Here is a 9477-nt window from a genome sequence, read left to right as displayed (position 1 = left end):
CTACTTCCGTAGCACTCTTGACACAAGATGAGTTGGCAAAATCAGATGAACCTTGTGAACTTCAACAACAAGAAGGTAGTTGCTTGAGTCAAGTTATACTTGCATGCTTCTTCATATGTAGTCTCATAGTTTGATGTACACTAATACTTCCCATGTGCGTTGTTGAACTAGCACCTAGGTTCAAGTTGGTAGCCAAGATGATGCAACTAGACAAGCATGTACCTATGTTTTCAAGTTTGCTCTGTGAAAGTATCAGTATAACCTGAGGAAAATTCACTTTGAAGACAAGGCTAACATTGAACATGCCCAAACATCTCTAGTGAAAAATATATCGATGAAGACTGGAGAGGCCTTATTAAACACTGGTCTGATTCAAAGTATCAACTATGTTTTATATATATATATATATATATATATATATATATATATATATATATATTGGCACTATTCTAATCCTGGGATCAAAATAAGGATCACAGAGCCCTATATATATAGAGAGCGACGGAGGTCCTCCTGAACTCCACACTCCGCCCGGCTGCCTTTCGCCGCCGGCCCCTGGCACCGCTGCGCCTCTCGCCACTGCCTCCCTGGCCCTGTCGCGCCTCCCGCCGCCGCTCCCACTGCTCCGACACGCCTCCCGCCGCCGCTCCCACTGCCCCGGCGAGCCTCCCGTCGCCGTTCAACCCCTGCCTGTCCCTCGTCCCCAGCACGCCTCGCGTCGCTCGCCTCGGATCCTAGCGTGTCTCCAGCTGTTGGACCTCCATCGGCAACCAGCACCGCCCCTGCAGGGCGGAGAGGTCGCTCGCCTCCTCTTGCTGCCTATCCGTCCACACTCCGTCGTCCCTCCCACCGCGCTCGGATCTGGCTTCCTCCGCCACCGCGCTACCCCTCCCCTGCCCCCGAATCAACCAGCATCGCCCCAACCATACTAGCCTAAGACGCCCTTCTTCCTCCAGGTGGAACTCCCACGCCGCCCTTCTTCCTCATCCTGAATACCACACCTCCGCCGCCTCCCGATTAACCCAACAAAACCAAGCGCCATCCCAGTCCAGCCGCGCTGTGTCAGGGAGGTCGAGGCCACCGCGAGCAGCAGTCCACAACAGTTAAAGGTGAGGCTCAGCACATCACTTCCATCCCATACATGTTCAGCATGTTTTGTGATTTTGGTTAGCAGCAATGTATAATGTATAGAAGCGACCATGCTCGCGTGTGCTGCCGCCGCTCACCTCCCCACGACCTGCATATAGTTCTAACTTGTTGCAGAAGTTCAAAAAAGAAGAATATGTGCAGTCCAACTTATTCTAGCATGATGCTTCCCCTACAAATCTAGTTGCTACAGCGTCTTCCTTTCTGAAGATGAGCAGAATATTCTAGTTTTCATGCTCGACAGAATGTGTACTGAATTTTTCAGTTTTGGTTTTTACATGATATTCCTCGAGCCGGCGGCCGCTGACCCTGTGCCGCTACGTGCCTCATCTCCTGCTGTTGGCGACGGCACTCCCTTCCACCGGCGCTTCAGTAGCGCGGCCAGCCACGTACACCGGCTTCGGCTGCAATCATCTCTCTCTGTCAACCTCCTCGTCTCCTCTATGAATCAGTTCGACTGCGTATAAACACAATTATTTAGTTTTCATGTCTGAAATTAAGGAGTTCATTATATGCATTACAGCAAAAATGCTCATTTTTAGCAGTTCTAGCACATATGTTAGAAGAGATCGTTGACAAAAGAAAATTATCCGTTCTTAACAGTTAAATAAATGGATTCAGCAATGTTTGTGGTGCAGAAAATTTCATGACCGGTGTTCGAGTTGTGTACTTTTAGCTTCTCTCGTGGTCTCAGCTCGTATGTTTGTGTTGGTGAATGGAACAGATCCTGGCGCGCTCCGGGCTCTCTCGGCAACCAGCGGGTGCTCTCTTTCCTCAACCAGATGGCTAGCAAAAAGAAGGTAACACCAACCACGAGTTTCATTCACAATTCCTATGAAGTTCATACGACTGAAATGACAAGGGCATGGCTTCTGAACACAAAGTTTGCCTCTAAAAAAGCATGGAGTTCAACTTGACTTTGTGTTAGTTGGATCACTCGTGGTTTCAACAACAAGAAAAGAGCACCGCCGCTGCCCAGCTTGCCCAGCACACCCAAGGCCGGAGAGTACAAAAAATGTGCAATTTTGTTAATTAATGCTTCCTCGCTTTGACCAGAGATGATGCTCCGCATCGTATGTTAATTAGGATTGCATTTGATGTTAGCTTTTGGTAGTGCAACACGAGTTCAGACTTAAACATGGGGAGAATGGAAGCACGTGAGAGGATAAATATGTGTGTGGTAGAGGAACGTGTGCAACGCAAGCAAGTGCTACTACCTAGAAAAACAACTTCTTGTATAAAAACATAGCTTTTTGTGATGTTAAAATATTTAACTATGTTCTATGAAGTAATTTAGGTTTTATAAAAAACATAGTTGCTGACACCCTGCATCCCCGACATGGCGCTGCTCTGGCTCCTCCCCCGCTTGCTGCCAGGTCTGTCTTTCCTTCATTCCCTCCTCGCCGTCATGTGCGGCGGTGGACGAGGCTACCTGATGTCGCGAAGCCAGCCTCCTAACACCGGCAGTTGCACTGCACCCTGCGAAAAAAGAACAATCACAAGTTCAAAATCAAAAAAATGGGAAGTTCAGAATCAGAACAATCACAAGTCTTCACTCACGTACTTGCAAAAATCGCTAGGCTGTAGCTCGTATGTTGTTTGCAACCACCTTCAATTTCTTGAGTAGCTTGTACACATTTTGCCAAAAGCTAGTACTTTTAGAATCGTAAAGTCATGTTGATGGCAATTGAATAAAGGATTCTGAAATAATATTATTGAGACTGAAGGCCAAGTTTGATGCACGATGTCAGAGGATTCTAGGAATTTTTCTGAGGCGGTCGATGTCTTTCGAAAGATGTTCATATCTCACAAGTTTTTGCGGGTTCAAGTCCATCTATATAAGAAGGTATGCCAATTTTGTTGTACATCTATGTGTGAAAGAGGCACTGAAACTTGATGTACTTGCTATTTCTTTTCTTGTAACGCCTAACTACCTGATTGAGACTATTCAATCCTAGTTATTTTTGCCTGACATGCCCAGGCACCTTCTCCATCTCGGTGCCGCCGTCACGACCCAGCCTCCATTTGCTGGTCGCTGCCAGCTGCTGTTGTTGTGGCCTGCCTCGCCCTCTAGCTAATGTTGGTGTTGAAGTTCAACTAGAATGCTAGAGAGAGATTTCTGTGAGAGTTTAGCTATTATAGTCCTTGGTTTTGCGTTTGAAGTTGCTGTTGTCCATGGTTAAAGATTATGATGTTTCTTTTCTACATATGGTCTTCCATTAGATATATCATTCTCCATCCTCTTGGAAGATACAACATTCTGAATGATCAGAACAAAAACAATGTAATATTAGTGTGCTGCTACTTAGGTATATGTTGGTACTAAGCTTGCTAATGTGTTGGTCGTGCATGCAGCACATGAAGTGTATGTATATAGTTGTGTAATTTTCTTGAATTTCAATAGCATGTGAAGTTCATGTTTCAAAAAATGTTAAGCTCACGTGTACCACATAGTGAACAAATTCATCAATGGAAAAAAGGACCGCCTAGGCCATTTCACCGACAACAAAAATGCCTAAAAATGCCGCTAGACAAAAAAATAGGACTTCACAAGATATAACATAGTAAGTTCAAAGAAAGTGGAAAAAACCATAAATTTGTTTTATAAGTTAAACCATTTCTCAAAAAAATACCTTGAAGTTCAAATTTAAATAATGGGGCGGTTCAAGGTTTATTACAAACTTGTGATATTCCCCGTTACTATAGAATAAACCAATAAGTTCAAAAGTAAAAAAATGAAGCAATTCGAAAATTTTATAAAAAAATGATGTTTCTATATTTTGCTAAAAAAATGGAGAATTTCAAATTTAATTAACATAGAAGTTCAAAATGTTTATTCCAAAACCAAGAAGGTCGAATTAAGAAAATCGAGTAGTTTAAAAAAATTGTAAACATTGATTTGCCCCTGTTTTTAAGATCTAGAAGTTAAAATTTAAAGAAGTGAGTGGTTTGATGTCTATAAAAAACTCAGATTTTTTTCGTTACTAAAGTGAAATAGAGAGAAGTTCAAATTGACAACAGACGAAAGTTCACGTACTGCATGGTGTGTGTGTGTTTCATATGAGAAAATAGAAGTAAAAAAGGCGAAGTCCAAAATTTTTGGTCCTAGAAGTTCAAGTGCACAAACCGAGAAAATTCAAAAAGTCTCTCTTGTTCAACAAGTTACCACAACGAAAACTCAAATTAAAATAACAAAAAAAGGTTTAGAAAATTTAATTAGTAAATGGATTTCCCCATTTCTAAAAGAAACCTAGAAGTTCAAATTAAAGTAATGGAGCGGTTCAATGTTTATTGAAAACACGGATTCTAACCGCTAATAGAAAATAAACTAATGTAAGATTCGAATTAAAATAACATGGTAGTTTGGAGGTTATTAAAACCTAAGATTTACATGTTCAAAAAAAACCAATTCCATTTTGGCATTTTTAAAACCAACTCATAAAAATGAAAAATATTTCTTGCTAGAAGTTCAAGTGCTTGACAAGGGAAAGTTGGAAATTGCTACCCACTTTATGCACACATAATTCTCTCTCCCGTTTGTGTCTATGTTTTTACAAATAAATCAGAATTTTAGAAAATGTGGAGGGTTCCAATATTTATGACAAAACTAGGATATTTTGATGCTAAAAGAAATATACCAAGAAGTCCAAATTACAAAATCGAGAAGTTCGATATTTATAAAGAAACTCAGATTTTTCTTGTTACTAAAGAATAAAAATGACGAAGTTCAAATTAAAATAGAGTAGTTCGATGTATACGGGAAACTCAAATTATTACCGTCTCTAATAAAGATAAAACTATGAAGTGCAATTTACAGAAAAAATGTTTGATGCTTATTTAAAAACATTTTTCCTTTCTAAGAATATGACTAAGAAGTTGAAATTAAAATAACAGAGAAGGTCGAAGTATATAAAAACTCAAATTTGTTGCAGGAAGTTCACGTGCACCTCCGTGCACGGTTCATAATTTATATTGCGGGACGCCCGACCTCCAATTACATGTTCTAAAATGGCAAAAAATGACGTCCGACCTTCAATTGCGTGTAATTCGACGTATACACAAAAATGTGACAGAAATTCATAGTGAAAACAATGAGAAGTTCAAGTACTGTAAGGAATGCATTTCAGGTGAGAATAAAAAGTATAGAAAAATAAAAGCTTAAAAGGTTTGTTGAAAGAAGTTCAAGTGCTCTGTCCGGAGAAGTTCAAAAATTCTTGCGAGAGAGGTTCACCTTGTATTTTCATGTTCTGTTTTTCCATATAAAAATCCAATACAATTCTTACTCAAAAATAAAGAAAAGTGAAGTTCAAATTGAAATAACAAAGAAGTTCGGAGTTTATTAAAACATAGGATTTACCTGTTCAAAAAATAAAAAACACAAGCCATTTTTTGCACTTTTAAAGACAACTCATAAACGGAAAAAATGGTTGCTAGAACTTCAAGTGCTCGACGAGGAAAAGTTCAAAACATTCTTGTGAGAGAGGTTCACCGTGTATTTAGATGTCCAAAATACATAAAAAACATATTGTGTTTTGTGTTTTAAAATAATTCTCTCAAACCAGAGAGAAGTTCAAAGTGATAACTGAAGGAAATATGCCCTAGAGGCAATAATAGAGTTATTATTTATTTCCTTATATCATGATAAAAGTTTATTATTCATGCTAGAATTGTATTAACCGGAAACATAATACATGTGTGAATACATAGACAAACAGAGTGTCACTAGTATGCCTCTACTAGACTAGCTTGTTAATCAAAGACGGTTATGTTTCCTAACCATGGACAAAGAGTTGTCATTTGATTAACAGGATCACATCATTAGTTGAATGATCTGATTGACATGACCAATTCCATTAGCTTAGCACCCGATCGTTTAGTATGTTGCTATTGCTTTCTTCATAACTTATACATGTTCCTATGACTATGAGATTATGCAACTCCCGTTTGCCAGAGGAACACTTTGTGTGCTACCAAACGTCACAACGTAACTGGGTGATTATAAAGGAGCTCTACAGGTGTCTCCAAAGGTACATGTTGGGTTGGCGTATTTCGAGATTAGGATTTGTCACTCCGATTGTCGGAGAGGTATCTCTGGGCCCTCTCGGTAATGCACATCACTTAAGCCTTGCAAGCATTGCAACTAATGAGTTAGTTGCGGGATGATGTATTACAGAACGAGTAAAGAGACTTGCCGGTAACGAGATTGAACTAGGTATGGGATACCGACGATCGAATCTCGGGCAAGTAACATACCGATGACAAAGCGAACAATGTATGTTGTTATGCGGTCTGACCGATAAAAGATCTTTGTAGAATATGTAGGAGCCAATATGAGCATCCAGGTTCCGCTATTGGTTATTGACCGGAGACGTGTCTCGGTCATATCTACATTGTTCTCGAACCCGTAGGGTGCTCACGCTTAAGGTTACGATGACAGTTATATTATGAGTTTATACATTTTGATGTACCGAAGGTTGTTCGGAGTCCCGGATGTGATCACGGACATGACGAGGAGTCTCGAAATGGTCGAGACATAAAGATTGATATATTGGAAGCCTATGTTTGGATATCGGAAGTGTTCCGGGTGAAATCGGGATTTTACCGGAGTACCGGGAGGTTACCGGAACCCCCCGGGAGCTATATGGGCCTAAGTGGGCCTTAGTGGAAAAGAGAAGGGGCAGCCCTAGATGGGCCGCGCGCCCCTCCCCTCCCTTGGTCCGAATAGGACAAGGAGAGGGGGCCGGCCCCCCTCTCTCTTTTCCCCCCTCCGCGAATCCTATTCCAACTAGGATTGGGGGGGGGGAATCCTACTCCCAGAGGGAGTAGGACTCCTCCTGGCGCGCCTCTCCTAGGCCGGCCGCACCCCCCCCCCTTGAGCCTTTATATACGGAGGCAGGGGCACCCCAGAGAAACACAAGTTGATCCACGTGATCATATTCTTAGCCGTGTGCGGTGCCCCCTTCCACCATAGTCCTCGATAATATTGCAGCGGTGCTTAGGCGAAGCCCTACAACAGTAGTACATCAAGATCGTCACCACGCCGTCGTGCTGACGGAACTCTTCCCCGACACTTTGCTGGATCGGAGTCCGGGGATCGTCATCGAGCTGAACATGTGCTAGAACTCGGAGGTGCCGTAGTTTCGGTGCTTGATCGGTCGGGCCGTGAAGACGTACGACTACATCAACCAAACGCTTATGTTGTCAATCTACAAGGGTACATAGATCATACTCTCCCCTCTCGTTGCTATGCATCACCATGATCTTGCGTGAGCGTAGGAAATTTTTTGAAATTACTACGAAACCCATCAGTGGCATCCGAGCCTAGGTTTTATATGTTGATGTTATATGCACGAGTAGAACACAAGTGAGTTGTGGGCGATATAAGTCATACTGCTTACCAGCATGTCATACTTTGGTTCGGCGGTACTGTTGGACGAAGCGGCCCAGACCGACATTACGCGTACGCTTACGCGAGACCGGTTCTCCCGACGTGCTTTGCACATAGGTGGCTTGCGGGTGACAGTTTCTCCAATTTTAGTTGAACTGAGTATGGCTACGCCCGGTCCTTGCGAAGGTTAAAACAACACCAACTTGACAAACTATCGTTGTGGTTTTTGATGCGTAGGTAAGATTGGTTCTTGCTTAAGCCCGTAGCAGCCACATAAAACATGCAACAACAAAGTAGAGGACGTCTAACTTGTTTTTGCAGGGCATGTTGTGATGTGATATGGTCAAGACATGATGCTAAATTTTATTGTATGAGATGATCATGTTTTGTAACCGAGTTATCGGCAACTGGCAGGAGCCATATGGTTGTCGCTTTATTGTATGCAATGCAATTGCGCTGTAATGCTTTACTTTATCACTAAGCGGTAGCGATAGTCGTGGAAGCATAAGATTGGCGAGACGACAACGATGCTACGATGGAGATCTAGGTGTCGCGCCGGTGACGATGGTGATCATGACGGTGCTTCGGAGATGGAGATCACAAGCACAAGATGATGATGGCCATATCATATCACTTATATTGATTGCATGTGATGTTTATCTTTTATGCATCTTATCTTGCTTTGATTGACGGTAGCATTATAAGATGATCTCTCACTAAATTATCAAGAAGTGTTCTCCCTGAGTATGCACCGTTGTGAAAGTTCTTCGTGCTGAGACACCACGTGATGATCGAGTGTGATAGGCTCTACGTTCAAATACAACGAGTGCAAAACAGTTGCACACGCGGAATACTCAGGTTATACTTGACGAGCCAAGCATATACAGATATGGCCTCGGAACACGGAGACCGAAAGGTCGAGCGTGAATCATATAGTAGATATGATCAACATAGTGATGTTCACCAATGAAACTACTCCATCTCACGTGATGATCGGACATGGTTTAGTTGATTTGGATCACGTAATCACTTAGAGGATTAGAGGGATATCTATCTAAGTGGGAGTTCTTTAAGTAATATGATTAATTGAACCTAAATTTATCATGAACTTAGTACCTAATAGTATCTTGCTTGTTTATGTATGATTGTAGATAAATGGCCCGTGCTGTTGTTCCGTTGAATTTTAATGCGTTCCTTGAGAAAGCAAAGTTGAAAGATGATGGTAGCAATTACACGGACTGGGTCCGTAACTTGAGGATTATCCTCATTGCTGCACAGAAGAATTACGTCCTGGAAGCACCGCTGGGTGCCAGGCCTGCTGCTGGAGCAACACCAGATGTTGTGAACATCTGGCAGAGCAAAGCTGATGACTACTCGATGGTTCAGTGTGCCATGCTTTACGGCTTAGAACTGGGACTTCAACAACGTTTTGAACGTCATGGAGCATATGAGATGTTCCAGGAGTTGAAGTTAATATTTCAAGCAAATGCCCGGATTGAGAGATATGAAGTCTCCAATAAGTTCTATAGCTGCAAGATGGAGGAGAACAGTTCTGTCAGTGAGCATATACTCAAAATGTCTGGGTATAATAATCACTTGATTCAAATGGGAGTTAATCTTCCAAATGATTGCGTCATTGACAGAATTCTCCAATCACTGCCACCAAGCTACAAGAGCTTCGTGATGAACTATAATATGCAAGGGATGAATAAGACTATTCCCGAGCTCTTCGCAATGCTGAAAGCTGCGGAGGTAGAAATCAAAAAGGAGCATCAAGTGTTGATGGTCAACAAGACCACTAGTTTCAAGAAAAAGGGCAAAGGGAAGAAGAAGGGGAACTTCAAGAAGAACAGCAAGCAAGTTGCTGCTCAAGAGAAGAAACCCAAGTCTGGACCTAAGCCTGAAACTGAGTGCTTCTACTGCAAGCAGACTGGTCACTGGAA

The 9477-nt window shown here is 42.1% G+C and overlaps 1 long non-coding RNA gene across 1 annotated transcript; it reads left to right on the top strand.

The window, feature by feature from the left end:
• Positions 1-499: 499 nt before the first annotated feature.
• On the top strand, positions 500-3531 carry LOC147984816 (uncharacterized). Its single transcript, XR_015616237.1, has 4 exons — positions 500-1109; positions 1871-1946; positions 2874-2992; positions 3128-3531. It is a non-coding gene; the product is annotated as an uncharacterized LOC147984816 (long non-coding RNA).
• The last annotated feature ends 5946 nt before the right edge of the window (positions 3532-9477 follow it).

The sequence above is a fragment of the Triticum urartu genome, chromosome 2A (genome assembly GCF_056163025.1).
Source record: "Triticum urartu cultivar PI428250 chromosome 2A, HENAU_Tu73, whole genome shotgun sequence".
Taxonomy (NCBI): domain Eukaryota; kingdom Viridiplantae; phylum Streptophyta; class Magnoliopsida; order Poales; family Poaceae; genus Triticum; species Triticum urartu.
This window is presented reverse-complemented; position numbering and strand designations above follow the sequence as displayed.